This window comes from Pristis pectinata, chromosome 22, assembly GCF_009764475.1.
Source record: "Pristis pectinata isolate sPriPec2 chromosome 22, sPriPec2.1.pri, whole genome shotgun sequence".
Lineage (NCBI taxonomy): Eukaryota > Metazoa > Chordata > Chondrichthyes > Rhinopristiformes > Pristidae > Pristis > Pristis pectinata.
The window spans coordinates 31,718,615-31,740,929 of NC_067426.1; the positions used below are offsets into that span (position 1 = coordinate 31,718,615).

At 44.6% G+C, this 22,315-nt stretch overlaps 1 protein-coding gene across 2 annotated transcripts in view; it reads left to right on the plus strand.

Moving 5' to 3' along the window:
• The first annotated feature begins 20,453 nt into the window (after positions 1-20,453).
• eva1ba (eva-1 homolog Ba (C. elegans)) overlaps positions 20,454-22,315 on the plus strand; it is an 85,311-nt gene continuing 83,449 nt past the window's right edge. For both annotated transcript variants that reach the window (XM_052036624.1, XM_052036630.1), the window contains exon 1: positions 20,454-20,682. The gene's annotated coding sequence lies outside the window, so the exon portion shown is untranslated. The remainder of the gene's footprint in view (positions 20,683-22,315) is intronic.

A 22,315-nucleotide genomic window follows, 5' to 3' on the forward strand; every position in this document is an offset into this window, starting at 1 on the left:
CAATTTACAGAGGCCAGTTAATCTACCAGCACGTGTTTGGGTAGTGGGGAGAAACTGGAAGAGGCAGGGGAAACCCTTGAGGTCACAGAGAGAATGTGCATAGTCACATGACACAATCCTTAAAGGGATATCCACCTTAAAGCTACAATCATTGGTCACAACCAATAATACAAATAGGTTGCGTTTCTTTTCAATTTTACAGTGGAGTTTTCCCGAGGTTGGTACTGGAGCCATTTCTTTCCTGAATATATACTAAGGACCTGACTTGGGTGCACAGTCACAATTTCCAAATTTGTGGATGTCACACAACTTGGAGGTGCAGTGAGCTGTGGAATGGATGTGTGACAGACTGCAAGGAGCTAGAGACAAGCTGGCAAATAAAATCCAATGACAAACGTGAAGCGTTAAATGTTGGTAGGAAGAATACAAAGAGGCAACGAAAAGTAGAGGGCACAATTTTAAAAGAGGTACAATAACAGAGAGATCTGGGGTGTATGCGCGTAGTTCATAGAAAATGGCAGGGTAAGATGACGAAGTGGTTGTAAAGTACCTGGGTTTTATAAATAGAGTCAAACAGTATGAGAGCAAGAAAATCATGAAGGACCTTTACAAAACACTCATTCAGCTACACTGGAGAACTGTGTACAGGTCTGGGCGCCACACTAAGAAAACAGTTTGGCTTTGGAGAGGGTGCAGAAATGATTCCGAGGATTGGGGAGTTTAGTTATGGAGAAAGACTGGAGAAGCCAGGCTTGTTTCCCTTAGAACAGAGGAGGCTGGGTCGGGATCCAATGGAGGTACTTAAAATTGTGAAGGATAAAGGCAGAGTAGATGGCATTGGTGGAAGGGCCAAGAACCAGGGGACAGGGAATGAAACTTGTCTCTCATTCAACTTTCAACTGACAAATGAGCCAAAATTAACAGGAGGAGAAATGGACGATGGGGTGAACGTCTCCTTCGATGCTGGAATCATTCTGTGATGAAGCTGATGTCACGTATTTACTAATTTTACTAATTTAACTGATTCACCAGTTCTGTACACTCTGATCTTCACAGCAGTGCTGCTCCTTGTGCTGAGGTTGTACAATCACTGGGGAATGTTGGGTATCATCCATCACTGCACTGAGCCATCGCCTCACTCAGAAATGTCACATGTTGACTCCTCTTCATCAATAGCCAGGCTCGCATCCAGAGACATTGTCAACCTCACAGCTGCCTTTGCTATTCTCTCAGGTGTCGTCGACTAGGATAAAGCAGTCAATGTGGACTTTTTTTTTTATTTACAGCGTGGTAACAGGCCCTTCCGGCCCAATGAGTCCGCGCCGCCCATTTTAAACCCAAATTAACCTACCCGTACGTCTTTTGGAATGTGGGAGGAAACCGGAGCACCCGGAGGAAACCCACGCAGACACGGGGAGAACGTACATACTCCTTACAGACAGCGATGGGAATCGAACCCTGATCGCTGGCGCTGTAATAGCGTCACGCTAACCGCTACCCTACCATGCATACACTCACTGTCCTATCTCTTCAGTCCCAACTAGAGGAGGGTGCTTTAAATGCACAGACACTGTTGGGCTTGTGTCTTGTGGCTTTCCCCATTTTTAATTGGTTCTTCTCCACTTTCCTTGGAAAATTGGTTTGGATGATTCATAGCCATGTTCCGAATCTTCTATCACGCTCATTTCAGTGGGATTGAATCCTTACGTGAAACATGGAATTGTCCTGTAGCTTGGGACAAACGATGCAAGTGGATGATTCATGGTGATGCTTGAACGCCCTTCGTTGATCTGATCCTTCAGCATCTGAACCAATCTTTCTGAGTCCACATTGGAAGCTGAGTGGTAAGGGGAAATGAAGCAGTGCTTTATTCTGCTGACCTTATAGAGTGTTTGATTGAAATGATGTAAACTGTGGACCACTGGCTGATACGACTTAATAGGAAGTCCAGGTGGGGTGGTGCATGAGCCTACATGCTCTACATCCAGCCACTTCAAATGGCTGAAATTAACAGTCAGTGGTTGTCAATCCCTTTCATCAACATTTGGGTGGACCCACTGGAACGGTCTTGTAGGTGACTTCAACATCTGGAGTATGTTCTGCAATCCTAACATACCATGGATGTACTGACCAGCTGTTCTATATCTTTGTTGATGCCACTGCCTTCATATTTCCTATAGCCAAGTGTTCTCCCATAATCTTCCTTTGCAAGTCCTTCAATATCACCACTGTCTACCCACTAGGTTGGTGGAAAATTCATAGTGTTTGTGATGGACAAGTTTAATTCTTCATTCAGACTTGTATCTGAATTGGTCCGCCAACCCAATGTGTATATGAATTTAGTTGTATCTCTAGGCATTCCCACTGCTATGAAAGAGAAATCATCTTCTCATGCCTGTATAAATTCCATTATTTGTATTCATTCTGGCTTCATAGTGTGGTCTCAACCACGCATGAGCTGTAGCAGTCTGTCTGGCTACTCTGTTCTTGGGCATCCCTCAGGGTTGAGAATTACCTGCTTCCACACCTGTTCTGAGGAGGCCAATGTGGGACCCCTGGACTCAGCTACCGGTGGGTCAGGAGGTGCCTGAGAGGGTGGGTGGCAGGGAGTTTGGGAGGTGGTGCACTCCTGCCACCACTTTCACTGGGTTTCTGCGCAGGACCGGCAGCTCTCACTGCCGTTCTGGATGCTCCTCCTGCATCTTGGTTAGTCACAGGTCAAAGATTCCCATACGTCGGTGGTGATGTTACACTCCCATTATGCTTTGAGAACAACCTTGAATCATTTTCTTCTGTACAACTGGCAATTTTGTGTGATAATGGAGCTTGGGATAGGGTATCTGTTTCAGGAACTTGGTATTGGTTTATTATTGTCACTTGTACCAAGGTACAGTGAAAAACTTGTCTTGCATACCATTCGTTCAGATCAATTCATTACACAGTGCATTGAGGTAGTACAGGGTAAAAACAATAACAGAATACAGAGTAAAGTGGTGTCAGGCAAGTTAAAGACAGGGCCTTCCCAGTGGAGTAGACTGAGTGTCGTTAGAGGATGTCATCCGGGAGAGGACAGCTGATGTTGGTTCACTCATCCTACCAGTGGAGTCGGAGGATTTTGTGGAGATAGTTTGGTGTTGCCTCTCCAGCAAGTTGAGGTGCTGAGGTGGTCAAGGTCCCTGAAGCAATCAGGAGGGGAAAGGTGGCCACTGAGCTTAGTGCCAAGTCTCAGGCCTTGAATTTCCAACATATTTTAGCTCTGAAGGCCAAAGGCTGCACTGGGCCAGGTGGTTTGCTGTGGGATGGAGCCAAGGGCATCGCATCGTGGACAGAAGGTCTTTGAAGAGCTCCTTCCAGTAGGTGCTGGCTTCCTGTCTGTCCTGATAAGCTTTCCTCATTCTTTGGATGTTTAGGTCTTGACCGCACTGAGGAATCTGCAGGTGATAGCTGTCGGTGAGTTGGTGGAGCTCCTGTGCTCTTTCCGCCCTCCATTAGTTCTTAAGATCATGGGTTTTCCGTTGGACCTCAGCCTCTGGGTGGCTGTGAAGCTGTTTAACCCCTTTGAGGCACAGTGAAGTTTTCAGTCCAAGTGTACTTGTGGTTCACTAGCTCCTGGGTCTCCCGGTCAGTCTCCATAAACTGGTCCTGGTGTTTTCTGGCAGAGAATGAGTTCAGCCGGCAACTCAGAGGTTCCCCCATGGGATAAGCAGAAGACTCATGACATTCAGCATTTCCTAACACGGAACCAACACGTTATGGTCATTAGAACATATGCCCCAATACTGGAAGCAAAAGATGAGGCCGAGGTAGTTTTCTGTTCCAAACGAGAAAACCTTAGCCCATATTCCAGAGACAGATTGATCGTCCTCGGCAACATTAGTGCCAAAGTTGGAATGGACGCAATCCTCTGGAAAGGCATGGCAGGCGAGGAGGGAGAAGGGGAAGCTCAGTGGAGTTCTGCTGATGACAAAACCCTTGTTGTAACCATCATCCTGGTTGGTCAGAGACAAGCACAGGTTTCATAGCAACACCCCTGATCCAGGCGCTGGATTGGATATGCTCATTCATAAATGCATACACAAACTTATCACACAATACACAACTCAGGGATGTGTCAATGTTATAATGCTATGACAGATCTTTCAGGGTAACTACACAGCTGCTAAATGTCTCTTCTATCCTCAGCTTATAACTAAAAATCAAAAAAACTGCAAATGCTGTAAATCTGAAATAGAATATAGAACATAGAACAGTACAGCACAGGAACAGGCCCTTCAGCCCACCATGTCTGTGCCGACCATAAGATAAGAGATAAGATATCTTTATTGGTCACTTGTACATCGAAACACACAGTGAAATGCATCTTTTGCGTAGAGTGTTCTGGGGGCAGCCCGCAAGTGTCGCCACTCTTCTGGCGCCAACATAGCATACCCACAATTTCCTAACCCGTATGTCTTTGGAATGTGGGAGGAAACCGGAGCACCCGGAGGAAACCCACACAGACACATGGGGAGAACGTACAAACTCCTTACAGACAGCGGAGGGAATTGAAGCCTACACTACCGTGCCTGCCCATTATGCCAATTTAAACTCCACATCTACCTGCCCGTGATCTATATCCCTCCATTCCCTGCAGGACATTTAGAAAATGCTGGAAGATAAAAAGAAAAGTGCTGGAAATACTCAGCAGGTCGGGCAGCATCTGTGGAAAGAGAAACAGAGTTAATGTTTCGGGTCAGACACACTTCATCGTGTAGTTCTGATGAAGGATCTTTGACCTATAATCCAAAAAATAACCCATTTATTGCAAGCTTCTTTTCCTGTTAATTGCCTTATCCAGGCCAATATTTTGCCCCCAATCCTATACGGCCTTCTCTCGTTCAGTAACTTTACAGATGGCGTGGAATGGAACGCCTTCTGGAAATCCAAATACACCGTAACCACTCGTTCTACATTCACTCTGTTACATCCTCAAAGAACCCAAGTAAGTTTGTCAAACACGATTTCCCTTGCAGAAAGCTATGTTGGCTCAGCTTCTTTGTCTTTTAATTTTCTAAATGTTCTGTTATTCCTCTTAGTAATGGATTCCAACATTTCCCCAATGACTGCTGTTATACTTTCCTGCTTTCTGTCTCCCTCCTTTCTTGCATACCAATGTTACATTTTGCTTTTCCATTCCTCTGGGACCTCTTCAGAATGTGAGGAATGTTAGGGAGATACAACACAGAAACAGAGTCCACGCTGACCAACAACCGACCCAGTTACACTAATCCCACATTAATTCCATTTTCTATTCTCCCCACATTTTCATCAACTCCACCCCACATTCTACCTACAAACAGGGGGAAATTTACAGTAGCCAATTAACCTACCAACCCGCTCATCATTGAGATGTGGGAGCAAATCAGACCACCCAGATGAATCCCACATGGTCACAGGGAGAACATGCAAACAGCATACAGACAGCACCCAAAGACAGGATTGAACCCGGGTCTCCAGCACCGCAAGGCAGTGGCTCTACGAGCAGTGCCACTGTGCTGCCCTGACAGATTACATCCTTACCTGCAGTCTTAAAGACTGGAGCACAGACCACCTTGTCCAGAGAATTTATCAGTCTTTAGCTATAATAGTTTGCCTAGTTTTTTTTCTAGTGCTAGAGATTGTTCTAATTGCCTCCCTCGCTCAAGCTGATATCGTCTACAGATTTTTTATTTGCATCGACTCTTCCTTTCACATGCTGGGGTATTTCACTCGCTCCTTTCGTGAGGCACAGGCTGATGGTCTGATGTTGTTCCATGAGTAGCTGTCTGATGATCCGGTCAGCGGTCGTACCAGCTGAAACTGATGCAATGACCCACTGCAAGCCAGGGACTGACTGCTGCAGAGCAAAATAAAACGTCTGGAAATCCAAACAAAAACAGAAATTGTTGGAAATTCTCACCAGGGCGTCAGGTAGTGTCTGTGGGGAGAGAGCAAAGGATAGCAAAGTCTCTGTTTCTCTCTCTATAGATGCTGTCTGACTTGCTAAGTATATCCAGCAATTTTCTCTTTTTAATTCAGGGATCAGGATGGTCAAATTAACCCATTGACTTCCTCCCAAGAATCTAATAGCTCCACTGGGATAGCTGAGACCTCTGACCTGTACCACTGCAGCACCTTTCAGATCCTCCTATACTCAAGGAAATGAAACATCTCTTAACCCTGCACATTCACCCAGTCACACCCTGTTCTCATTTCAGTTTATGGGGACAGAAGAGTTAACTTGTGAGAGGAGGTTGCATGGATCAGTCTAATTGCCCTGAGTGAAGAGATTAAAGATGAATCCAACCGAGAAACTAAAGATGATTAAAGAAGATAGTGCAGAAAAGCTATTTTCTGTGTGGGAAGATGAGAATTAGGCAGGATAAGTTTAAAACTTGCAGCTGCAGAATCTCAGGGAGCACATCTTCACCAACACAGGCATGGGAACTTGGAACTGTTTTACTTAGTTATTTACATTTCAAGACCTAGACATTGCCCTCAAGACCAGAATTTACTGCCCATCTCCGCTAGCTATTGGACAGAGTAGTTGGCTTAGCCATTTCAGAGGCCAACTGGTGGGTCTGGGGTCAAGGTCAAAGTCAAAGTTGAGTTTATTGTCATGCGCACAAGTACATGTGTGCACAGGTGCAATGAAAAACTCACTTGCAGCAACATCACAGGAACATAGCATCAGATAAGCAGCATTCACAAGAAAAACATAAATTAAACATAAATTATACAGAATTTTTACAAGAAAAACACAATTAGAACAAAAGACAAAGTCCATGTTAGTGCAAAGTGATCAGAGTGGTCACAGTGTAGCTAATGTGGAACGGTGATTAGGTTGGTTCAAGAACCAAATGGTTGCAGGGAAGTTCAGGGTCACTTACAGAACAATCGATGACAGATATCCTTCCCTGAAGGATATCAGTGAACCTGATGGGTGTTTAAAAATGAGACAGCGGTTTTGATGGTCATCAGTACTCAGGCCTGTTTTTTTAAAAAATCCTGATTATTAATCTGAATTTAAATTCCACGCCGTTCATCAGGAAAAAAAAACTGAGGAGGGTAAATGATCAACTGAATACTTCAAAAATGAGACAGATCGGATCACAATGTAGAAAAGCCATAAACAGATTGGATCTCAGACAGGATGAATATAACCAGGGTGAGTCCTGTCGATGGGTATTTGATTTGGAGTGTTTTCAGTTTACTCGTTGTGATCATTCCATCAGCTGCCGGCATATTCAAACCAGAACTTTCAACAGTCAGTTTGACCCGGCCACAGGAGACTCTCTGATAACAGATCGGAGCATACCAAAATTATCAAGTATCATCAGCTTGCTGATGGGAAGACTGCCGATTGCAAGGAAAACAATCGTTGTGTGGAGAAAGATCATCTTTATTTATGTTAGAAAATTCCATTGTGTGTGAATATATACTGACAGTCTTCTGGGTTTTAGAGTGTATTTCAAAGCTGGCCTTATACATTAAGGAGGTGACCTTTAGATGAACCACTTCATGGGTTGTAGGTGGTTGGAGGTGAACTTAACTGATGGCTGCCCAAATATCAGCTGAGAAAATGGGGAACATTTGTTCAAAGTCAACTGAGGACCACAGGGAAACATAAAGTGTCACGGCGTGGAATCAGCCCTTTGGCCCACCGAGTCTGTGCGGATTATCAGGCACCCATTTGGGCTAATCCTGCACTAATCTCGTATTATTCTTTCTACATTCCCATCAACTCTTAAAAGGCATTTGGATAAGTACATGGATAGGAGGGGTTTAGAGGGATATGGGCCAAACACAGCCAAATGGGACTAGCTTGGACCTAGCACCACAGTCGGCATGGATGGGTTGGGCTGAAGGGCTTGTTTCCATGCTGTATTACTCTATTACCCCAAGACTCTAACTTACCTGACGTCTCGAGCACCCAGACCGAACAGCTGAACAAAAGTGTCTACCCACTCAGCTATGCTGAGAAGGATCCCACAGGGCAGCACAGTGGTGCAGAGAGTAGAACCGCTGCCTTACAGCGCCAGAGACCTGGGTTCAATCCTGACCTCCGGTGCTGTCTGCGTGAGGTCTGCACATTCTCCCCGTGACCACGTGGGTTTCCTCTCAGGTCCTCTGATTTCCTCCTACATCCCAAAGATATGCAGGTTGGTGGGTTAATTGGCTGCTATAGATTGCTCCTAATGTGTAAGTGAGAGGCAGAATCTGGGGGAGTTGATGGGAATGTGGGGAGAATAAAAGATTTCAACTAATGTAGGACTAGCGTAAAATGGGTGCTTGATGGTTGGTGCAGACTCAATGGGCCAAATGGCCTGTGTCCATGACGTAGCACTCTAGATGCTGAGTTCTTCCAGTACTTCACTGATGGCTACTCCTAACGTGTGTTGAGAAGCATCTGTCAGACAGATACTTGCCTCCTCAGTCCTGTGTGAGACAGGAGTCATAGGATCGCCATCGATCCTGGGAGCCCTGACTGAGTGTCCTTTGGTTAACCCAGAGCCTCAGCTGTTACCCAGTTCTCCTGCTTCAGAGTCAGATTCAAGTTTTACTTCAGGGCGATGAGTGCAAAACCCTGGCTGAGACCCTATGTGTTGCCTCCCAGCTGAATGCAAAAATCTTCTTTCGAAGAAGATCTAGGGATTTCTCCAAAACGGCATAGCCAACCTTTATACTTCAACCAACGTCACTAACAAAAAAAATATCAGCGCAGTTTCCAGTTGTTGAAGGTTTGTGGGATCTTTCTGTGTGAAAATTACCTGCTGCAGTATCTGCATTTACTGCATTACAGTAGAGACTTGCAGTGAATTGCAGCATTGCAGGTCTGACTGTGACCAGTTAACTCACCACTGACTGATCATGTGCCTGGACAACTCAGGCCATCTTGTTTCCTTTTTTAACAGAAAATAAAGAAGAAAACTGGAGACGCTGGAAACCTAAAATAAAAACAGAAAATGCTATAAATACTCCCTAAACGATCTGGAAGGTTAACTCAGTTTCTCTTCCCACTGATGTGCCTGACCTGCTGAGTATTTCCAGCATTTTCTGTTTTCCTTAATTAACAAATCACGAAGAATGCCCTGTACTTATCTTGAAAGAATGCTTATTAAGCTGTTTTTGGCTAAAAGTCATGTAAGTGATGCCTTTTTGCTGTTGGCGCATTCTTATTAACTGATGCATCGATGATGTGTGTGCGTATACAAGTATGCTGGCCTAGTAACTGGGATGAGCTCTTCTCTGGACAAGCAGAGAGAAGAGGGGGCAACCTCTGCAGGTCTAATGCTCCTTAGCTCCACATTCCGTCAAACCTTACCTTGTGGCCTGTGGTAGCCCCTTTAAGAATCATCTGTTAGGTCCCATTTATGCCTGGATGTCTTCAGCGTAGATCGTGGTGTCTGCTTTTGGTCAACAAGGTTTGGCTGTGGAAACATGAGATCCCTTATTACATGTGAAAAACACCAGATCTCTGTATAGGGAGTGGACATGAGCTAGTGATTTATTTGGCCTTTTCCAATCTGGCGGCATTGCACATCAGCCTAGCAACAAGCATGCACTTCCTGTGTGGCATGTTGCTAACATAAGAGGCCATTCAGTACCTGGGGATCTGGCCCACTGTGCCTGGGTTCACTGTACCTAGAGACAGGGTAGAATATGTTGTGGGGACGTGTAGAATCGGAGTTCTCTTTCTCTCTGGCCTTCGTCCTGCTCAAACCAAGAGGCCTCCTGCTGGCTGTTGGCATTTGAGTCTGTTTTGATTAGGTAAACTCTCCTTGGGATCGTTTCTATGATTCTAATCACAGTGGGAAAAGAGAAGTTCTTGTAAATCTCTTAATAACCTCAGTGAGGCTGTTCAAATGCAGGAAGCTTGTTAGGAGCAATATTACAGGAAATGGACAAGAGTTTATGAAAACATAGCATTCATCGTCTGTGATCTGTGTGCATGCCGAGAGGGAGGAATGTGTTCCTCCTCTTCCAAAAATAGTCTCTGAGCCTTTTCCTGCTGTAAATCCAAACTGTGCTCTTTGCCATTGACCTTCGGGAGGCTGTGAAGAGGAACAGCAGTTGCTTGGGGGGAATCGAACATCTGGTTCACATCTTCCAAATGTAACCAAACTCAAACCAGTTTGATGAGAAACGAGAGCTCCCTTTGTGGAGCCAAGCATTTTTGCATTAAACTATTTACAGATTTTTTTTTTATTTTCTCCCCCAGCTGAAGGTTCCATATAAGGGGACGCCAGCCAAGAATGTGAAAGTGAAGTAACTAAAATGTGAGTAGAATTGCGAGAGGCACAAACACAGTCAGTTACCAGCTGGGCCACATATTCCTTACTGTAGGCCCATAACAGTTCTCTTTATAATGGGGCTGGGGTGCGGTGCACGCAAACAATCCACTACTTCCCAATCCACTATTCTCTCTCTCCACCTCAACCAACTTCAAGAGCCGGTTTGGCTGTGGTATTGGTATTGGTATTGGTTTAATATTGTCACTTGTACCGAGGTACAGTGAAAAACTTGCTTAAAAACTGATCGTACAGATCAATTCATTACACAGTGCAGTTACATTAAGTTAGTAGAGAGTGCATTGATGTAGTACAGGTAAAAACAATAACAGTACAGAGTAAAGTGTCACAGCTACAGAGAAAGTGCAGTGCAATAAGGTGCAAGGTCACAACAAGGTAGATCATGAGGTCATAGGTCATAGTCCATCTCATTGTATAAGGGAACTGTTCAATAGTCTTATCACAGTGGGGTAGAAGCTGTCCTTAAGTCTGGTGGTACGTGCCCTCAGGCTTCTGTATCTTCTACCCGATGGAAGAGGAGAGAAGAGAGGATGTCCTGGGTGGGTGGGGTCTTTGATTATGCTGGCTGCTACACCAAGACAACGAGAGTCCAAGGAGGGGAGACTGGTGTCCGTAATGCGCTGAGCTGTGTCCACAACTCTCAGCAGCTTCTTGCGGTCTTGGGCAGAGAAAATTATCCCATCCATGTCAAGGTGAACTAATGATTTCTCATCCCCTTTTGTGGCTTCAGCTAATTCCTTCAGGAGGAGTTGAACTTGTGAAGGCTTTCCAGCATCCCCATTGGTCTACACAGTCTGGCCGTGAAGTGGACATATCAATTGCTGTCATGTTCAATACCCGATCGGGGTTAAGTTCGCCAATGTCGGCCTTGGCAGCAGCTGGGTTTGGTGGGGTTGCCAGCTGAGGGTAAGACTGGTGGAATTCCCTATATCTTCCCACCCTCCCATCCCACCTCACCACCCAGGGGTTTGGGGGAGAAACTGATTCCAGTTGTTGGTGTTTGAGCACCTGCTTAGGTCAGTAACAGGTTACGTTTTGATAACCAATGAACAAGCTCTTGGGCAAGATCATCATCTGGAGAGTCATAGGGTCATGCAGCACAGAAACAGGCACATCAAGTCCATGTTGACCATCAACAACCCATTTATGCTATCCCTACATTATTCTCCCCACACTCCCATCTACCACTCACTTACACCCTCAGGGCAACGTACAGTGGCTAATTAACCGAGCAAACGGCACTCTTTTGGAATGTGGGAGAGTAGAACTTGCAATCTCCACACACACAGCACCTGAGGTGGGGATCGAACCTGGGTCGCCAGAGCAGTGAGGCATTGGCTCCACAGGCTGCACCACTGTGCTGGCAACAGAGAGGTGGAGAGTAAGATGCAACACACTGTCAGGACAGACCAATGAGACAGCACAGATCAGTGGCTGTTATGGGAGGTTCCATGTAATCCAGAGAGTTTGTTTTAAATACACGGCACCTTTTCCCTGTGAGTTTAATATTTTCTGCCTGTGATGGCACTGGTTTTAGTGGGGATTTGATAATATTGTTACTTTGAAATATAATGTCATGAGCACGCTGGTACTTGTTTGTACTGAATTGTATTGAGCAGCGTCATTTACTGTCATTCCAACTTTACCCTGAGGTCCAGGATTGGATCGTCCCACCAGATGCCCCAGGACAAATGAGAATCACTTGTTTTCCGTATGAGAGAACCCTGACACTTTGGAACCAGATAGAAATAGGGGAATGTACTGAATGAATGTGAAGGTGAATGAATCAGCGAATGTGGTGTGCACCATATTGGAAGCTGCGGGACTCTGGAAAGGTGCCAAGGGAGGGAGTTGGTAAATGATGTCAGGGAAGGTTTACGTTCAATGACTTCCATCTCAAAATTCACCCAGATGTGCAATTATCCTTTCTCATATTAAAATTATGATCTGTTGCTGCACAGGAGGTAGCCCACTGAGCCCACACCAGCTTAATAAGAGATCTCTGCAGCAACCCTGGTTCTCTGCTCTTTCATCACACCGCTGTAACGTTCTTCTTTTGAGTCTTTGTTGGGTTTGCTTCCGAATATTAGTGTGCAATCGGCTTCCAGGCATTGCAGTCCATATCACATCTTGCTGCATCTCCTCTCCTTTTAATTGCTCACGATGTTAAATCCATGTCCTTTCCATTGGCAAGAAACACATATTCCTTATTTGTGATTTTGATGGAGTAAATAAGGAGAACCTGTCCAGGTAGACAACCTTGTAAAGTCCTTGCCACTTATGCTTTTGAATATATTTATCAAATCTCCTGTAAACTTTCTCCGGTCCAAGGGGTACTATCTCTCCAGTCGCTTCTCATAGTTTGGTCCCTCATGCTCATAGTCTTTTCCTCACATCTCTAGGGGGTGACATCCTTCCTAAAGTGTGGCGCCAAGGCCTGAACACAGTGCTCCAACTGCAACCTTATCAATGTCCTGAAATTGTTTAGCATTAGTCTCTTGCTTGCCATTTCATTATTAACGAAATCAAGCATTTAAAACAATTTAAACACACACAGTGAAATGCATCTTTTTGCGCTACTGAGAATGTTCTGGGGCCGGCCCGCAAGTGTCGCCACTCTTCTGGCGCCAACATAGCATGCCCAATTCTAAATCCGTGCTGCCTTCAAGGGCGGCATGGTAGCGTACCGGTCAGCGCGACGCTATTACAGCGCCAGCGATCGGGGTTCGATTCCCGCCGCCGTCTGTAAGGAGTTTGTACGTTCTCCCCGTGTCTGCGTGGGTTTCCTCCGGGTGCTCCGGTTTCCTCCCACATTGAAAAGACGTACGGGTAGGTTAATTTGGGTTTAAAGTGGGCGGCGCGGATTCGTTGGGCTGGAAGGGCCTGTTACCATGCTGTAAGTAAAATTTAAAAAAAAATTTAAAGATTTATGGTCTTCGGCTCCTGCGTTGTCGTTAAATATGTAGCATTCAGTTCATCTGGCTTCTCCTCTTTCTTCCTGCCTATGCTTCAGACTTCCCCGTATTAATGTTCATCTGTCACGTGCTTGCTCATATCACCATCCACCTGGATCCTCGAGGGTATCAGTAGCAGAATAGCTGCTGACATTTCATCCTGTATCTGTCAGGTGAGGTTACTGTTAGGGGATGATGGTGATACAGTGGTAGGTCTACTGGAATCATCTTTTAAATGTTGTAATTGTAGCTGTCTCTGCTACTTCCTCTGGCAGCTTGTTCCACATACTGTGCGAAAAACTTGCCACTCAGATCCCTTTAAATCTTTCCCTTCTCACCTTAAACTTGTGCCCTCTAGTTTTAGACTCCACTAAAAGACTGTGACCATCTACCTCATCCACGCCCCTCGTAATTTTATAAAACTCCATAAGGTCACCCCTCAGTCTCCTTGACTCCAGGGAGAACAGTCCCAGCCTATCTGATCGCTCCTTATAACTCAGGCCTTCCAATCCAGGCAATGTTCCTGTGAATCTTCTCTGCACCCTCTTTAGTTTAATCACATCCTTCCTATAGCGCGGAGACCAGAACTGCACACAATGCTCCAAGTGTGGTCTAACCAACAACTTGTACACCTGCAACACGTCGCCCCAACCCCAATACTCAATGCTTCAGCCGATTAAGGCAAGCATGCCGTACGCCTTCTTCACCACTCTGTCTACCTATGTCGCCACTTTCAGGGAACTATGTACCTGTAGCCTTAAGTATCTCTGTTCAATAACACTCCCCAGGGCTCTGCTGTTCACTGTGTACATCCTGGCTTGGTTTGACTTCCCAGAATGTATCACTTCACACCCGTCTGAGTTAAGTACCATTAGCCATTCCCTGTCCACTTTCCCGGTTGATCTAGATCCTGATCTAGATCTACCGGGAAAGTGGGCAGGGGATGGCTAATGGTACTTAACTCAGATCTAGATCCTAGATCCTGATCTAGATCTAATTCCAACCTTACACAACTCTTCTTCACCATCCGTTTTTCCACCAATTTTGATGTCATCTGCAAAGTTACTAATCATGCCACGTACATTCTCTTCCAAATCATTAATAGATGTGACAAACAAAGAACCCAGCACCAATCCCTGCGGCACACCACTGGTTACAGGTTTCCAATCTGAAAAGCAAGTCTCCACTACCACCCTCTGCCTCCTACCACCAAGCCACCAAGGGGGTGAGTGAATCAACGTGAGGGATAATCCTCACCTGTGGCAGATGACAGCTTTGATAAAAGAGACCACTGCACAGACCCAGAAACGAGGTCCTGAATCCACACTGAGGACACCATCCATTGTGTTTTGTGGCCCTATAACTGTGCTAAATGCCGTAGATTTGGAACAGATCTGGCAGCTCAAAACAGGGCATCCACGAGGTCGTGTGGACCATCAGCGGCAGAAATGTACCCCGTCCCAATCTGTAATGGCATAGCCTGGCACATCCCTCACTCTACTGTTCCAATCAAGCCAGGACTTCAACTCAGGTTCAGTGAGGAGTCATAGAGTCATACAGCAGGGAAACAGGCCCTTCGGCCCAACTTGTCCATACCAACCAAGAATCCCATCTAAACATAGACTCATAGAGTAATAAGATAAGATAAGATATTTATTTACTAGTCACATGTACATCGAAACACAGTGAATTGCGTCTTTTTGTGTTACTGTGAATGTTCTGGGGGCAGCCCACAAGTGTCCCCATCCCTCTGGCGCCAACATAGCATGCCCACAGCTCTTTGGAATGTGGGAAGAAACCGGAGCACCCGGAGGAAACCCACACACACACGGGAAGAACGTACAAACTCCTTACAGACAGCGGCAAGAATTGAACCTGGGTCACTGGCGCTGTAATACCGTTACGCTAACCATGCCGCCCCATTACACTAATACAGCATGGAAACAGGGGGTGCAGAGGGGCAGGCTGGGAGCATCTAAACATGAGGTGCCAACCTAGTGAAGGTCAAACACAGGACAACATGTGTGCTAAGCAGATTAAGCAGCATTCCAGAGATGGAGCTCAGCATTCCGCAACAATAGATCAGGTCAAAGCTCTGCAGTCCTGCCACATCTAATAGTGAATGGGGGTGGATGATTAAACGGTGAATGGAGGAGGTTCCAAGGACAGCCTCAATCATCATCCTCAAAGATGGCAGGACACGGCATATCCTGGGCCCCACCATTGACCTCCATCAACCACAGCCATCTTTCTTTGTCATGGCATGGCTCCAACCAATGGATCGTAGATTCTCTCTGTGTGATATCAAGTAACCGCTGAGAATACCGGATACAGCAAAGACTATGGGACCAGACAACATCCCAGCTGATGTACTGAAGTCCCGTGCTCCAGAACTAGCTACATATCCAGCTAAGATGTTCTAGTACAGTTACAACACTGGCATCTACCCAACCATGTGGGAAGTTGTCTGGCTGTTTCCTGTTCACGGAAAACAGGTCAAATCCAATCTGGCTAGGTATTGCCTAATCAATGTGCTCTCAGTCGAGGATAGTGCCACGAAGCTGTGCTTGCTCACCAGTAACCTGCTCACTGACGTCCAGTTTGGGTTTCACTGGAACCACTCAGCTCCAGACCTCATCGCGGCCTTGGTCCAGACTGATCAGAGAGGTGAAATTCCAGAGGTGAGGGGACAGTAATTGTCCTTGATATCAAGGCAACATCTGTCCAAGTATTGCATCAAGGAGCCCCGGTAAAGCTGAAGGCCATGGACATCAAAAGGGAAACACTTCAGTGGTTGGCGTCCCGCCTCACTCAGCCCCAGGACATCACTGCCGGAGTTCCTCAAAGTAGTATCCTCCACTTAACTACCTTCAGCTGCTTGATCGGAGACCTTCCTTCCATTGTAAGGTCAGAAGTGGGGACTTTTGCTGATGACTGCACAGTTTTGAATTCCATTTGCAACCGCTCATCAAATAAAGCAGCCCATACTTGTATGCGAAAAGACCACAAAATTAAGGCTTAGGCTGAGGTGGGAAGTAAGATTCTTGCAGGAATTCCACATAACGGTCATCCTTCAACAGGAGTTTTGTCACCTACCCGAGATATTCATCTGTTTTTCCATTGCCAAAGCTCCTTCCATCCTGGAGGTAGGGGAGCACCATCACCCATGATCTCTCACCTCTATACCTCCTTCTCCTCTTCTCCCACCTCCTTAAAACCTAGTCATTTAACCAAGCTTTTGTTCACTTGTTCTAGCATCTTTGCATAGTTTAATTTTTACATTTGGTCTGATTATCTTTTTGTTGAATCATTTATTGGTTAAAATTGCTCTGTAAGTACAATTTTCTTTGGATTCTCTGACAGATGTTTACTGAAACCGGGAAGACCAGAAAGGACCAGGAGGATTAACTGATAGGAAAACAGAATGGAGAACGGGCGAGGTTAAAATGAAGCATAAACACTTATACACACACTAGTTGCATCAAATGACCTGTATCTGTGTGCTTGAATCTATCAATGAGGGTGCTTACTAATCTAAAAATGTGATTAAAATCAAGGGACTTAGGTAGATGTGAAAGAGTTAAAGATAAGGTTGCTCAGTCATGCACTGAGCTAGCTCAATGTTTATACCATGAATCCTGAACATTTGAATGGCTCAATGTAATTAGGAGGGGTGCCAATCTGGCTTGATGCCTGATCTTATCTGGAGTAGGGTGGATCCACAGACTGGAGGCAAAATTGAGCTGTGTTTGGTGCCAGACTCGTGTACCCTCTGATTCATCAGATTAATTGCGGCGAGTCTGAAATCACTCAGGTCTGAGAGATGTCTGTGTATTGCGCAGTAGACATCTGATAAAAATATAACTGCTTCAAGGGTAGAATGCCATTGGAGGAGACTCCATGCCCACTTGGTCACAGAGTATAACCTTTCCTACATTAGTTTCCTTTCCCTTCACCTCCATTTCTGATTCACCTCAACATACAGTTCCTGCTTTGAAGAAAAAGTCTCATTTTAAGAAATGCACAGTGCTTGGGATTTGGAAAGCCTTCTCTGAGATACACCTGAGTTCAAAAACTGTCCAAAAGTAGCCACTTACAAAAAAGATAAAAATATGTAGTTGGAACAAAAAAAATGCAGTGGATAAAGCAGGAAATATGGTCTAATTCTGTCACATTCAAAGGTAAGGTAAGATAAGATAAGATAAGATAAGATAAAATAAGATCTTTTTAAACCGATTAATGTCCACCTCTGTCCAGCACCATTCCATGGATCCATGAATCAGGCATTGTTATAAAGATTAAAATTAAGATTAAGATCTTTATTAGTCACATGTACATCGAAACACGCAGTAAAATGCATCTTTTTGTGTGGAATGTTTTGGGGGCAGCCCGCAAGTGTCGCCACACTTCGGGCGCCAACATAGCATGCCCACAACTTCCTAACCTGTACGTCTTTGGAATGTGGGAGGAAACCGGAGCACCCGGAGGAAACCCACGCAGACACGGGGAGAATGTACAAACTCCTTACAGACAGCGGCCGGAATTGAACCCGGGTCGATGGCGCTGTAAAAGTTTGAATTGTGATCAATGGATTTCACTGTTAATCACAATAATTGGACGAACAGATGGGGTAATAGAAAGAAACACTTTCCACTATTTAAGGAGTCAAGGATCTAAAATCTAGTGGCAATCCTTTCAGGACTAATGCTAGGAAGCACTTCTACACTCAAAGGTTGGTAGAAGTTTGGAAGGCTCCACCACTAATGGCAGATCATGCATGATCAACATGAAGTTTAAAATCTGACAATGATAGTTTTCTGTTAATCCAAAGTGTTTAGGGACGTGGAGAAAAGGTGAGAGACAAGGCAGATCACATAGTTCTCAATGAATGATGACGGTGGCTGGAGAGTAAATGCTTATTTCATTTCCAAGCTTCCCAATGAATTGCTGTGGATCCGACATCAACTTTCTTTATGGCCCCAAGCATCACGACTTTATGTTGAAGTAACAGTCAGGGTGGATTCCTGCATCCACTGATATTTTTAGTAGAGGATATTTAGGATGTTATTCGTAGTTAAGATGGATGTTTTGTAACAATGAGATTCTTAGACACAAATATACTTTCCTGCTGCTGATCAGAAGCTACATTTAACTTGGCCTGTTCTCTCAAAGAGGCTGATGATTTTATTTTGTCCTTATGTTCATGTACATGTCTGCCAGTTAGTGGTTAATTCCTGTAAGTGAACATTTTGAGACAAGCAGATACCTGTCAATTCCAGAACAAATCAGTCTGAAGTGATAGCTTTTCATTACACGTCTGAACTAAGGGCCTTTCTCAATGTGAAGGCACCAATCAGCTGTGACAACTTCAGAATTGACTCAGAACTCTAAACACTTTCTTGGCACATATTAGCATCAATCCTGATTGCCAAGATTTACAAACTGACTTATCAGTCCACAAAACGTGCATTTAATCTTAAATTCCCAGAGCTACTTCATTCTCTTGCTGATTGACAGCTTCTAAGAAACCAATAACGTCACTGGAAACCTTTGTGCCTTATTAATTTCATTGAAATGGACTTTGCTGTTGTGGTCTGGAGCACGCAGTCAAACAGAAGATGACAAAAGGAGAGCTATTGCCAACATTGCAACCACTCACTCATTATCAAAAGAAGCGTGTGATAGATTATGGAACCAGCTGCCAGAGGAAGTGGTTGAGGCAGGTACATTAGATACATTTAAGAAGTATGTAGACAGATATATAAATGACAAGAGTTTAGAGAGATATGGGCCAAGGGTTGGGAAACGGGATTAGCTTGAATATACTTCTTGGTTGGCAAGGACAAGTATGGACGAAGGGCCTTTTCCCATGTTGTATGATTCTATCTCAATAAGTGCTCCATTACTTCATTTTTTCTTTTGTCCAGGTTGCCCTTAGTGGTTAGGAATCATTTTAAGACAAGTCTATTAGTATTTAAACAATGAATGAAATGAATAAAAAACAAACTGCTGGAGAAACTCAGCATCTGTTGGGAGGTGGGGAGAAGGAAGTGTCAACGTTTCGGGTCAAGACCCTGGATGAGATCTTCCTTCGCCCCTCACAGCCAATGCTCGACCCACTGAGTTCCTCCAGCAGTTTGATTTTTTTGTTTCAGATTCCAGCATCCGCAGTCTCTTGCTGTCTCCAATGAAATGAATACCCAGTTTCTGCTCTGCTGTTGCAGAAACGGTATTTGTGTGGCTGGTTCAGTTAAATTTCTGGTCATTGGTGACCACAAGTGCAAGGGTAGTGCTGTTGAATCCGAACGATATCACTGTTCCTTCATTGTCACTTGGTCAACATCCTAGAGCCTGCTGCTGGAACATACCAGCTTCTCAGGTGTAACTAGGGATGGCCAATAAATGTTGGCCTTGCCATCGACGCCCGTATGCCAAGAGTAAATAAAAGGAAAATATTCCGGAAAGTAGACAAGGGTATTTGGAAGCAGATCGATCAGGGTGACTTAAGGAGAAGGTAGTGGACATGCTGTTGTGGACATGTGGTGCTACACACACAAAGATGCTACTGTTAAAATCTGTAAGTAGATTTGGAGTAAATCCTTGTGGGAATCCTAAACCCGTCAACGCACTTTTCTGTGTTCATCAGCGCACTCCACTAAGTGGAAGGTATAAATGTTATGAAAGCTGGATAATCCCAAGATTTAAAACCCTCTATTTACAAAGCTTTGACGGACGACATTCTCCGCTGCTGACAAAATAGGAATAACAGACTTCCTTGGGAATTCCTGACGCCTCTCACTCTCCGTGGAGATGCAGTTATCTTGAAGGGAGAAAGAGAAAGCCTGGAAAAGAAGAAGCTGATGAAGGAGGAAGGGATTTGGAAGAAGGATCCATTTATGTACCATGGCAAAACATCCAGACTTTTAACAGCACTGCCTTTTCAAAAACCCCACTGACCTAATGCTTGTACTGCCCAGGATCATTTTGCAAGAATGAATGTATTCCACCTATGACTCACAAATGCTATTATACTGCTGTTTGCGTGATCTTGCTATAGTAATATCACATTCTTGTTTCAACTTGTGTCTGCCACTGTTAGTTTTCTTGGTGTATTAACACCAGAGCTAGTTCCTGATCGTTCAGTTTAATCTCTGAGCCACATCTCTGCTGCACTTTTTGTTTACCTTCAACCACACTGATTTACCACTTGAAGTGAATAGAGTGCTTAACCTTGTGACTCCTAAGAATTTCAGGAATTCCCATTAGTTTTAATTGGAATTGTTTGCCGGCTAGCTCCAGCTTGACCTATACACAAGACCAGATGGAAGACCCAAATCCTGAAGCATTCCTCCATCGACAGTGGAGCTGGAATTCCTGAGCTGCACTGGGATTGTGGAGTATGTATCCATTTATTACTGCTTGTCGGATCGTCTTCTAATGCAGAATGGCTGGTTGCGGGATTTTGCAGGGGGTGAGGGGGTACAAGTTTGGGCAATCTGATCGGCTATTGATGTGGTTTCTGTGACAAAGCTCCCAGAACCAGATGTCATTATATTTCAAATCTTTTAAGCTGAAGAGAAGTGATACAGAGGGATTAAGTTACATAAACCATGGTTGCTCAGGCATTTCACTCAGACACAATGATGACGTCAAAATGAATGAATAATGACTCTGGAATTTTTGGGCTCTCTCTAAAACTTATTTTGATCAAAGTTCATCTCATTAGTACCCACCCTAATTTATTCTTTCCTTAACTTCACGACTAGATCCAAACATTTTTAAAGCTCTAAAGAGCCAAGCTTTGCATAACCTGATCATTATGCCCTGATTTACCCCAGCTTTCCTTTTATTTCTTTCCCCTCCTGTGCAGGATTCCCATTGGCCTTTATTCTTTCACAGGTGATCATATGAACGTAGGAATATCGAAACACCAGTAGGCCGTGACTCTATTACGAAAGAAAAAGAGGCAATCAAACATCTATGTGACCAGGCTATATAGAACAGGAAGATATCGTTTATGATATCATATTGAAGTCAATCGGTATCATGGGGAAACCAGTCCAGTGGTTGGAGTCACAGGACATAAGACGGTTGTGGTTGTTGGAAGTCAATCATCCCAGCAGGACATCAGTGCAGGAGTTCCTCAGGTTAATTTCCTACTCAACAATCTTCAGCTACTTCATCAATGACCTTCCTACTGAGAAGTAGGGATCTTCTCTGATGATTAGACAACTGTCAGTTCCACAGTTAATGAAGTGGTCCACAACTGCGTGCAGCAGGTCCTCGCCAACATCGAGGGCAGGGCTGATAAGTGACGGGTATTGTCCACTCAACAGATGTGCCAGGCAATTACCTTTTCCAACAAGAGAGAATCTGGTCACCTACCTTTGCCATTCAAAGGCATTCCCTTCTCCAGGTCAGAGGTTGAGTATGCAGTGGTAATGACTCACCCCCTGACACCCCAAAAATCTTTTCACCATCTGAAAGGGACAAATCGGGAGAGTGATGGAAAACTCTCCACGAAATCACCACAGAGAGATAGTTGATACGATGGTATTAATTTTCCAAATTTCCCTAGATTCCGGGAAGGTTCCATTAGGTTAAAAAATAGCAAATGTGTCTCCTTCATTGAAAAAGTCAGAGGTCAGAAAGCAGGACTTGACAGGCTAGTTGGCTTAACGTCCCTCATAGAGAAAATGTTAGAAGCTACATTAAAGTTGTTATAGCAGGGCAGCTAGAAATTTGAGGGAATAAGGCAAATTATACACGATTTTGTGAAAGAATTAATATTTAAAAATAAAAGCTCACGGTGTAGGCGGTAACATATTGGCATGGATGGGAGACTGACTGGCTAAGAGGAAACAGAGAACAGGCATAAATGAGTCTGCTCGGCAAGATGATGTACCAAGTGGTATACCACAGTGATCATCTTGGGGTCTCAACCTTTTATAATTTGTATAGGTGACTTGGATAAAAACACCAAAGTTACGATTGCTAAATTTGATGATAGGACACACAATAATTAGTGTC